This window comes from Lissotriton helveticus, chromosome 9, assembly GCF_964261635.1.
Source record: "Lissotriton helveticus chromosome 9, aLisHel1.1, whole genome shotgun sequence".
Taxonomy (NCBI): domain Eukaryota; kingdom Metazoa; phylum Chordata; class Amphibia; order Caudata; family Salamandridae; genus Lissotriton; species Lissotriton helveticus.
Window position 1 is genome coordinate 847921606 of NC_136070.1, and position 12197 is coordinate 847933802.

At 41.3% G+C, this 12197-nt stretch overlaps 1 long non-coding RNA gene across 1 annotated transcript in view; it reads left to right on the forward strand.

Annotated features, from left to right (window-relative positions):
• Positions 1-8100: 8100 nt before the first annotated feature.
• LOC144783016 (uncharacterized) overlaps positions 8101-12197 on the forward strand; it is a 273950-nt gene continuing 269853 nt past the window's right edge. The window contains exon 1 of the long non-coding RNA XR_013601362.1: positions 8101-8187. This is a non-coding gene — a long non-coding RNA (uncharacterized LOC144783016). The remainder of the gene's footprint in view (positions 8188-12197) is intronic.

A 12197-nucleotide genomic window follows, 5' to 3' on the forward strand; every position in this document is an offset into this window, starting at 1 on the left:
TATGATTTTATTTGTTTTTGCTGTGTTGCACAGCAGCCATGCTGCTGTACAACATGGCTACAGAAGATTGCCAAAGCCAATAGCACCCATGGGTGCAGATTATTGGCTTAGCAAAGCTTGCTTAAACCATATCATAGACTGATGGACGTCAATCGAAGTGGCTTTGCCATTTAGGTGTAACGCCATCTTTCCAAAAAGATTACTACATGTGGGGCCTAGACACGTCGAGAAAACCAATACTGCAACTGTTGCTCCTTCATACAAATGCTCCTCAATTTTCCACCTACAATCTTTTTTAGGTCGAGCATTCGAGACGTCTTGTATATACTTTAGTGTGTACTTATATATACTTATATATGTACTTATATGTGTATGTACTTTGTAGGCTCTGGAGATCAGCCTTAAGACTTGTCTGCTTCCGCTTAGGGACTTTTTTTCAGTTAAACTGCATCTATTGAACTGATTTGATAGAAAACAACCAGCAGAGGTCAGTAAAATACCAAATTTGCTTCCTGCTGAGGGGTTTTTATTTTTTTATTTTTCTGGCAACTGCCTCTATTTAACTTTCTTGATAGAAAACGACCAACAGAGGTCAATAAAATACTAGAATCACTTTAGCATTCTCTAAATTCCATTCCATAGAAATTGTCTTCCAGGCGCACCCGTAGACGATATTATTTTTTTCACATCTTGTATTTTCAGTGATATGACCACCACGAGCCCTGATTTTTGTTAAAAACAGAGCTTTGGACTATACCATTTCCTGCTGAAAGGCAATATTTCTCTCCATGTGTGTCCCATACCTTGCGTGTCACGCAGTTTGGTGCTTACTTTCCCTCCATGTTAAAGAACAGTAGATGTTTCAGCACCCAGGTTAATGTGCTGCATAAAGTCCCAAAGGAAAGACCGATTGCATTGTAAAAGCTTGTTTTTAGATGCAAGAGCAACGAGGTGATGGGTGGAATGCTTGAATTAATCTCAGCCACTGGCAATCACTCGGGCGGTATCCCAATCCAACGTTTTTCGTCCACCATGCCACCTCAGTTTGGATCCAGCCATATGCAAATCAGTCTTGCATTTCTCTTTTTTTTTCGGCAATTCATTGTTGCCTTTGCGAAAATACAACGTAATAGCGTGTAACAGCGTGTGCAGTATAAATGTAAATCATCCATCAACCTATTGTAGTGATTCTTCTTACGCCAGAGCGTAACAATGCTTCTTCACAGGTGAGAAGTATGTGTGGCAGCTTTGCAGAAGAGTAGCGTCAACCAGAAGCAGTCTGCCTTAAATAGGCAGAGATGATATCAAAAATGAATACACAAATACACCTAAATAAATATGTGCTCTTCTGAAAAAAAGTGTATCTGTGTATCTCCCATGTTGAGTGGTTTTGAGTGTCCCCTCATTACTGCTAAGGGTGCATAGGCAATAACATTACATGTTTGCTTGGTAAAAATCATCAGCAACAGGGGCGTAGTTTCCATTGGTGCAGCAGGTGCAGTGGCACCTGGGCCCAAACGCTTGACGGGCCACCTCATCCTGATTATTGCTTTATTTTACAATTCAAACAGCAGCGATGGGGCTGCCACTCCCCTCCTTGCCCTTGGGCCCATGACACACTGGCTATACCACTGATGAGCCACTAATGTGCTTTTTGAAAAGTCTCCCAACAGGAGAATTCGAGGCAGTGGTTGGTGTTTTCCTCCATGAGGCAACTAATCTCAAACTGGCACCTCACTTCTAAAAGACACAGCGATCTTTAATGTGAGTATGGTGTTCATTAAACATCCATCGAAAATGCAGGCCCTTCTTTTTCTTATGTTCTTTCTTCCTCGCATGCGCTTATCAGTTAATTGTTTTGTTGTTCAACTCCTGCAAAGAAATACTTTTTTAATCGCGGGTTTTCGAAGCTACTGCAGAGCGGTTCTGAGTGAGCTACATCAGCAACAATGTCCCAGGTCTCGGCCTGAAGATGGCGCTCCACCAACATTTCATTTCTGTTTGCCCGCACGATATTCAGGGGAAGCAAGGGGGTGAGGTGTTCTAAAGTGAAAATGATTACATTCTAGATGACCTTTTCCTGATCTTTCTATGTAAGCAATTCAGCAACGAAATGCCATTATTGAATGACATGCGTCAAAAATTGGCATGATCTCTAAGGACGACACTTCAAAAATGATGTGATCCGTGAACATAATATTAGCAATTAAAGATTCAGGGGAGGATGATAGTACACACAATATGGTATTTAACTGATATATACGAAACATATTCGCCTCCAACTGAGAATGGTTCATCGTGAAAAAAGGCACGGCTGAAATAACCTTGTAATGAACTAAGGGGCATATTATCAAGGGGGTTTATCTCCGCTTTTTTGGCTTTAAAAGCCAAGAAAGCGGAGATAAAATTATCTCCCTATTACCTAGATGTCGCTAACACCAGTTAGCGACAGGTAGTAGGAGATAGCGACCATCTTGGGCCCCACTTTGCATGTCAGTGATATTTATCACTAATGACATGCAAAGTGGGCGTGCCAAGATGTTAGCGACTGGAAACAGTCGCTAACATCGCTATCTCCTATTACCAACTTATGGAGATTTAGCGCGAATATCTCCAAAAGCTAACACCTGCCCTGAGCAGTTCTTAGCCATGTTATCCAATGGGAGGTGGATAACATGGCTAAGAGCATTAGCTCGGTATTGCATGAATATCGCTGACTTTTCAGCGATATTCATGCATTGCGGCCGATTTTTATCGCATTTGCGATAAACCTTGGTAATACCAAGGTTTATTTGCGATAAAAATCGCCGCAGCTCAGCGGTAAATTTTTGTCTCTAACCAAGCAATAGCGATAATTATCGCTATTGCTTGGTAATATGCCCCCCAATGCGTTGTATCAAGGTATGCACAATTGTAGTAGAGGTTTTGATTTATAAAAATTGTCCTTCACAGCAGCCCAGATTTCGTTTAAGATAAATTGTACCTCATGAGAAACCAGAAATCAAAGCGTTGGTTTACGGAATAATGGTTTAGGCAGAGAAGCCTCCATTTTGTAATCTCTGAAGAGCTTGATTCAGGGTTCTCCAAAATTGGTCCTTGAGGGCCAGATCCATGCCTGATTTTTGCATATCCAAATTTAGATAAATGTAGTTATCTTAAAAGAGGGTTACCAGTAATGAGTAATGGAGAAACTGTGCAGGCCTGGGGCTCAAAGAATACAAAATATCTGTGTGAAAATCCAAGAAGGAATGAGGAAAAACTTGGGATCCTATTTATAGAGAGGGGGACACTAGGAGCTAATTATTAGGTACAGTGACCCTTGCTCCTGAAAAGTAACTAGTCACAAAGGGAGTCATTGTTTCCTGTAGAGCAAGAAAAAGGAAGACACTTTTGTTGTGTGCTACTCTATCTGTGGGGGACAGTGTGTCCTCATCATAATGCCCTCACACACCCCTTAAGGATGTCATGCTTCATCATTAGGGCTTTGCTCCTCGTCGGGCCGGCGCTGCAATGCCCTACGGGTTCCTCCCAAGGGTCAGTTTATCGGAGATCTTTTGATGAGAAGCCATTTGGGTGCGTGGGTGTAAGTGGCAGTGAAGTCTAAAGTGGTGTATTTAAAACATGACTGGAGGGAGCGTGAGTTCTATTTATTAGGGTGATCCCTCTGTCATTGTTGAAACAACGTGTGTGGTGCTGCTCTAGGGGATATTATGTCCCTCTGTTGCCGGGTATATGTCCCTAATGGACAGATATAATGGTCAACATGTTTCGCGCTGTATGTGTCCTTGTGAAGGAGATACAAAGCGCTTCTTCAGGACCAAAGGAAGATCAATTTTAGTATCAAGCAGTAACCTAAACTAACCAGTGCCGCCAAATCTGTAGAAAGGAGTAGCGCTTCACTTAATATTGGAATCAGGACCTCATGAGATCAGTGCGGGTACTCTGGAAGGTTCTTCCATAGTAGCAGGGCCGATCCACCTGCGTTCCTCTCCCTGTCTCCGCTGGTCAAATGATGTAACATTACATCCTCCATAGTGTGTGAGGGCATTATGATATGGACACACTGTCCCGCCAGATAGAGTAGCACATGACAAACGTTTCTTCCTTTTTCTTCCTGTACAAGGAACAGTGACTTTGTGTACGAAAAACCTGGGATATCAGACGTAAATACGACTCCCTTGTCCGGGGTGCAAAGTAGGCCGCTGTGGTAGGGTCCACATCCAGCTAAAGTCCTATGAAAATCTGAAAGAAATGAGGGGCTCAGCAGATCCTCACCACATTCTACAGGAAGCCCCATCATTTTCCTTTATATTCGCTCGATTATTCTCCATTCCTCAGTGGACCCTCAGGGTCCAACTTGTAATGGGCTGGTTTTGCCAACCCCTGGATGAACTGTAGCGACTGATATCGATATCTCCGTAGGCCGCAATCACTGGACCCAATAACGGGCCACTCTTAATTAGGTCCACCAGCTTTTACCATACAAGTGAGGTAGGTCATTATTTACTGAGAAAGACATGCTTTACTGGTAAGTTCCAGTGAAACCTATAGTAAATTCCACAGGGGGAGTCAGAAACACATCTGCAATTGAATTGTTTTATTTAGCACCAATAGTCATAGCAGCAGGACTTAGGTACATGATCGCTATCCATTCATTCTAAAGGGTTGTTCTAGGAATATTGATTTTAGTGCCTGCTGCAAAAGGAGGTGATTGAAAAGTGCTATTATAGTACCAGGCCAAGTTCTAGCGGTGCTGACTTGACACCTACTGCGGTCAGTTTCAGTATTCTGAAGGTATACTACTAGTTTAGTTGTCTGGAAGACAACTCTTCTGAGTACAGTGGCAGTGTGTGCGGTCTTGCTTTCCCTTTTTGCTGTCTCAACAGTAAGGGCAGTGCTTAATTTGTAAAAAAATATAGGTGCCGGGGTGCTCACCTGGAGGCCACTGCAGTTTGCACCACCCATTGCTCCTGCCTCTGAAGCAAACACCAGTACCATCACAACTATTAACCAACTATTAACCACCACACTCCTACATGTGTGACAACTCAGATTATTTTACGCCACAAAACTATAGGAATGATTCAGGCAGAAGGTATGAGTGATATTTAATGTATATTGAACTTATAAGCAGCTAGTGTTCGCTCATCTCCAAATTACACAAACAGTGGCACCAAGTGGCAGATTGTCTAAAGGGCCGGTGTTGACAATTGAGTACCAGTGCTGCAAATGCACCAGACATGGTGCATTTCTACCAATGCAGAAACGTACTTCGGCAGTCCGACGGCACTCCCTTTCTATGGCTCTCCTTTGAGCCTTAGAAGGGCACCGCCGTAGCACACACTGTCCACCAGGATTTAACCTGAAATCTGGCGGGTGGTCTGACATTGAGTTTGGCAGTCTTCCTGAGGATGTTCTCTGGATATATTTTAAAAATTAACATTATAACTGGAATAATGTATTTTATGTATTTATCATTAATTGTATTTATACTTGTTATTTATTATGTGTGTAAAATAAAACACAGCATTAAAAGTTTACATTTGACTATTGATTATTATGGGCCTGATCACGGGTTTGAGGGCCACACCAGCGCCCGGCAGGAAGAATGCCAAACTCGAAGTCAGACCCCCTTCTGGATTACAAGTTTAATTCTGGCGGGTGGTGTGTGCTGCAGTGGTCCCACAGCAGTGCGTTTCTAAGGCTCAAAGGAGTTCCTTAGAAAGGCAACACTGTGGGACAGCTGAAGCACGTTCCAGCACGGGTAGAAATGAACCATGTTCTACATTTCTTACAGTGCAGGAACTGGGGGTGCAGAAATACGTGTCCCCTCCTGGATGCACCACATGCATGGAGGCGAGAGGGACCCGTGAGGTGCATCACCGCCACCCTTTCCATGGTGGGCTCACTGCTGTGGTTAGGGTCACTGGCAGCAACTCAAAAGACACTCAGCGGTGTTGCAGCAGTACCACCCGCATATTGCTGCCTCAGACCAGTGCAACACCGCTGTGGGATCAGGGATCACCGGCAGTTGCAGCAGTCCAGTGGCGGTTCAACTGCTGAACTCGTAATACGGCAGGTGGACTTCCAGTCTGGTGGTTCATGGACTGCCCCCGTGACTACATCGTACATAGGCCCTCAGTTATTGTGTATCTAAAATTGTGTAGTTGTATTGGTGCCTTATGAAATGCTATTAAAGTCACTTTAGTTGTGCGGTTGTTTTTGTAATTAAATTAGAGGGTTTTTTTCCCCCTGAATGCTGTGTTTAATTTAAATACTTGGTATAAGCCCTCCAGAGTTCAAGACTTTCTTCAGTGCTGCTTAGGTTAGAGTGGTAATAGCAAATCCTATCATTCAGGTCAAAAACCTGGCACAATATTTCTTAAGATGGAGTGGGAATAGTAAATCTGACCTCTCGAAAATCCAACGCTTTGCCCAATCTTGTTTAGATTGGAGTGGTAATAGTAAGGCTCAAAACTCCAGCGTCAAAAACTTTCCTCAATGTTGCTCAGATGTGAGCAGACTCATGCCCTCTTCAGGCATTTTCACCATTATTACAAGAATTGTGTGGTAATAGTAAATCTGACCCCTCAAAAATCATACACTTTAACAATGTTTTTTAAGCTGGTGTCGGAAAATAACATTTGAACTATGTCAAAAAGTTTAAAACTAAAGTTCATATTACATACATTATAGTATAACACATTATGGGACTAATTACGATGCGGTCAGAAACGGCTCTGACCGCATCGTAATATGCCGGTCGGATTCCTTTCCGACCGACCAATTACGATGGAGTAGGTCGGAAAAGAATGAAAATGATCATTCCGAATGGTCTCCGACGGGCTCAAAGAACCAATCTGCCAGTTGGAATGTGGCCAGTAATCCCAAGGCCGGCTCTTTCCGCCTGACGGATTACGATGTCGAGTTTACACAGCCTTTCTGTGCCAGCCTTTCTGACACAGAAAGGCTGTTAGAACCCGCCTTTCAGAACCCCAGCAGGGCCCCCTTTGGTGCGAGGCCTCCGCGTGGAGGCAGAGGACGCACCTATGGTGCCACCCTGTTGATCCCTGCACCTGGTTGCAGGCAACTTGAGGTGCCTGACACGTGGTGCAGGGATGAACTTCACCTTGCATTTTACAATTGGAGCATGCATTCCAGTCAAAATGCATGCTTCCATTGTAAAGTATAGGAGTGTGACCGAATAGTGTTCAGTTGAATCCTAATTAGTTGGTCGGGACATCCAAGAGGGTGTCAGTCGGTCCCTTGACCGAGGCGATGTCGGGCAGAGAAAACTCTGCCTGACATTGTAATGAGGCCCTTAATTGTGTTCATAGATATTAATAATTAACACTCTTATTTTTTTTAATATATTTAACGCTTATTCGAAGGACATTTATTTTTACAATGAACTTAAAATATATATTATAAAATATATGAATAATATATTAATAATAGAACACAATTTGTATTTTTTCATACATTGTAAAAAATATAAATTCATTTTTACCATAGTACGTTTAGAATCAACGTCAGTTCTTGTGTAGTATATTTTGAAATATAACCTACATTTTCTATGCTAATAAGTACTGTAATTATTGTTTAATCTATTTGAGGTCTTTATTATTATAATCACTGTTTTATACGTTTTAAAGGGATGTATGATGTTGCAACGCAAACTATTACAATGCATACTTTTACAACACGGTTTTTACCACACAACTTCCATTACAACGCAAGTCGTTACAATGCATGCACCATTACAACATAATTTACTATTCTAACACCGCCAAGTGCTTACCTCAGGGAAGGTGCTGGTCAGTGAGGCATATGCGTTGTAATGGATTGCGTTGTAATAGCATGTGTTGTAATGTAACGTGCATTGTATTGGTTGTTTTGTAAAGTCATTGCATTGTAGTGCCTGCGTTGTAATGGGTGTTTCATGTTTTAAAGCATTAACAACCTATTTTTAGACAGGTTTGGCACATTATAATAGTGTTGTCTTGACTTGCATTATAATTACATTGTTTCTCGACTTGCTATAATATGAAATTAATATTGTTTATGTCATTTATGCTGCCATTTTCTTTACAGATGACACTACTTTATATATTTTGTTTCTTCAGTCTTTGGTAGCAGGCCTTATGGATATCGATGACAGCTCCAGGATGCTGTTCCTTGATCCAGGTAAAGACACCTTTTTAGCCATTGCTTAACATATTCTACAAGGTTGGGTGGGTTAATATTTAGGTTAGTATGTGTAGCTTAGTATGGTTGTATTGATTTTTTTTTTTTTGTTGGGATTAGAAAATAGAGAACATTAGTAAGGTGAGTACAATAATTTTTTGAGTTTTGTGCTTGTCCTTTATGCTTTTTTGTAGTTGTAGATATAGTATACAAATGTTTTAAGTATGTTTTTATAGGTCTAAAATGTGTTTGTATTGCTGTGTTTTACAGAACTTTAATGGTACTACATACATGTTACATACAGGTCAGGCTTGATTTTATGTCAATATGAAACTAGTAACTATTTGGGGAAGCTTTGTGTGTGTCTGTAATGCTTAGGGCCTAGAAAACTAGTATTCTGAATGATAATGCTAACATTGTGTGCGCAAGGCACTCATAAGAATTTCCGACATCATTTTCAAAGCTGCAAATTGACATTAGTTGTGCTAAGACAGAGAAGCAAAATGTACTGTTATCTGAAAGATGCAGGATTATATGCAATGATTAGAACAGCTGCAGAGCCATCAGACTTGGAACATTTGCCTTTTTCCTGTATTCTTCTTTAACAGAAGCGTTGCTGGTTTTCCACAGCGATGAGATGAGAAGTTGCACATGACTTGCCCCTCCCTCTCCATAGAAAATCTTTAGGGACAAGGTATAAACAGAACCTAGGATTTGTGTAGAGCAAATATGAGGACTGATTGCTTAGGGGCCATGTCAAAGTGTTGTCATACTGCAGACCTGATGTCTTTCTGAGGTAGGTGGGGATAGGATATTCAATTAATCATACACAAATGCAATGACTAGGAGGCTGATATAAAAAGTAGATATTAGGTACGGACCACATTAATGTAATAGAGAAAGTATGGTTGTGTGTTGTAAAATGTTCAAGGTATTTCTAATGTTGACCTTATTTTACATTATGACCTGAAATTACTGTAATAATTAAGATCATTCTGGTACCTAGGACTTATGTACGAATACTGAATATTAAACTTGTATTGTAAAATGCCATCAAACTCTGTGTGTCTACTTTTTCTAGAGGAAGGGTGGGCATTTGTATATTTCTAATTACCCTGCATATGAGAGTTGCTTTGGCAGGGTTATCTGACTTCTAGCTCTCTCATTTGAATGACCATTACCTGTTCTAGTGTCGAGTGAGAGAAATCTGCCCTATCTTCTTGTCCAGATGAGGATATGTTATATATGAATCCTTTTGGGGCTTACGTGATCTATCCAGTTATGTCTCCACCCCTCCAAAAACTGGGGTTCACATTGATATCTTTTATTGGTTGTATATATGTTGTTTATTTTCAGGTATTTTATGGTTGTAGGCAGGACATTTTTTATTGTGGACTGCAATTTTTTCATCATAATGAAAATAAGTTGGGTGTTTCATTTCCAATGTTTTAAAATTATTGGTGTTTAGTCTTTCTATAGATACTTCAAGGAACTGTATTGCGACAAGGTTCTTTCAGACAATCATCACAAAGTCACTCCAAGAGAACAAAAGCTTGTTTGTGAGCCTAGCACTCATGTGCCTGCAAAGAAGAGACTTTAACTCCTGACAAAGTTCAGTCATTTTTCCAAAAAGTTTCTATGTTGACCACCACTATCGAGATTATCAATAAGTGCTAGTTGGTTTCTGGGTTGAGCCTTCTTAAATAGGAAAGTGGAACCCAAGTTGGCTGTCAAATCTTCCGGATGCCGAAATCTACCCCAACCCTGCCGGGTCGTGTGCAACAATGTTTTCAAGCCACACCTTTCTGGTGAGCAATAAAAGGTTCTCTCCCAACACAGAGAAGGAGGGCGAGGGAAACTGATAATAAATAAATGTGGTTTAAAAGATTAGCAGAGAGTAAGGAATGAACCACTGGTATCATAGCTGTACATAGAGACAGGCTGTAAATATATGTTGTATACTAGTCTGGGATAAGTTATATGACCTTTTATCCTCGCTTTGCCCAGAGCCCTAACATGCCAATACATGGAATCAAAAAAAGGTGCACTTTCCTACACCACATGTGTAGGTTCAGTCCATACATCAAATTGTGCTATGTAAGCGAGTCTCCATAAGTCAGAGCAGTATGTCCAGAACTCAGTTGTGTGGTAGCTGCACTGGAGGGACCCATGTTTCACAACAAAAAAACATTTTCACCTGTTTGGCCCCTTTCTGTTCCGGAAAAAGCAAGTTAAATAGGTCAAATGAAATGTCGGAACAATAAATCACAGTGGTTTAGATTATTTCAGGTTTTCCAATCCACTATTTTATTTTGTTCAATAGAGCCCTTTACAGAGATGTTTCCTATTGTGGATTCTGACTTTGCTGTGCCATATGATTTCCAAATGGACCTCTCTTTTTGAAGCCCAACACAGTCAGTGTATCTTTGGGATTGCTTGTTTTCCCTCTCATAGAAAGCATGGCTTTGGTTTTGTGGACTAGATTGTTGCATTAGGGACAGGATCAACATCAACTTGAACATGAATCCAGCCAGAAATGTAAAAAATACGGTGTGGAATGTGTCCAGAGTAGTTTCAATTGGTGCAGATTGGTACAAGCTTTTCCAACTTTTTTTGTGGCCGGCTCATTGAACTTACCATTGACTTCCATTCACTTGCTGGCTTATATTGGCACTCAAGCAGCATCTCTAAAGGGGTGCACAAAACATGTATGATCCTATTTTGATTTTACATTTGGGGTTCAGTCAAGAATAATTTAAATATGGCGTATTCCTCTGTATAACACAGGCAAGCTAAAATGTTGAGTTGAATTTATCCAGAAGGACTTATTTAGAAGTAAACACAAGGAGATAATGGACGGAGTACTGTAACTTTACAATACACTCAGCCCCAGTCACAGATCTGGTTGGAATCCATGATTGTTCTTTAGCTCACTTCGCCACCCCAGTTCAGACACAGCTATATGCAAATCAGTCTTGACCCTGTGCCTCATGGGAACAGTCCAGCCCGAACTGCTAAGCTAGGTCTTCCCTGGACCGGAAACAAGCATCCTGGGACCAGTTTCAGGGTAACACCCATCATCAGCCAAACTAACTTGAATCCAGTGGCAAAGTGGGAAAGGGAACCATGTCTGGGCATACCCTGTCAACTTAGGGCAAACAAAGCAAACACAAGAAGATGACGGACAGAGCGCTGAAACTTTTCAGACACTCACCTCATCACAGATCTGGGTTAAATCCCTCATCGTTCTTTAGCTCCCTTCGCCATGGTAGTTCAGACCCAGCTATATGCAAATCAGTTTTGACACTCTGCCTCACGGGAACTGTCTAGCCCGAAGTGCCAAGCCAGGTCCTCCCTAAACAAGAAACAAGCATCCTGGGACCGGTTTCAGGGTAACACCCCTCATCAGCCAGGCTAGGATGAATCCAGTGGGAAAGTGAGCAATGGACCCAAGTCTGGCCATACCCTGCCAACTTAGGGCGAACAAAGCAAACACAATGAGCTGATAGACAGAACGCTGAAACTTTTTCCCATATTAAAAGTGATGCACCAGCTGCGAAAGAGGCTTCTAAATAATCCTCAGAGTAATTATAGAGATTCAGATTGCTTAAAGTAATTCCACTTGTCACCTTTTTAAGCTAAGTGAGCTTCTTTAAGAGTGGCTGGTATACCCTTCAAGCTCCCCACACTTGGTGTGCCATAGGGACACAAGCTCATTGAGCAGGTCAAGTAAGGCATAACAATCATTACGTTTTGCTGTCTCGCAGTTAGTGAGGCAGTTGGCTAAACGTTTAGTCAGTAGGTCCCTTTTGGGGTGAGGACAAAAAATTCTGTTGGTCTCTGTAATACCACATGTGAATTAAAACAGCAATGTAATATGAAGAGGTTTAATATATGAATTACCATTTTTTTTAGATTTGAACTAACATTCCTATTCATCATTTTTCACTAACAGAACAGATGTCACCACATGTGCTATAACCCTGTCACATCAAAGCAAGTAACATTCC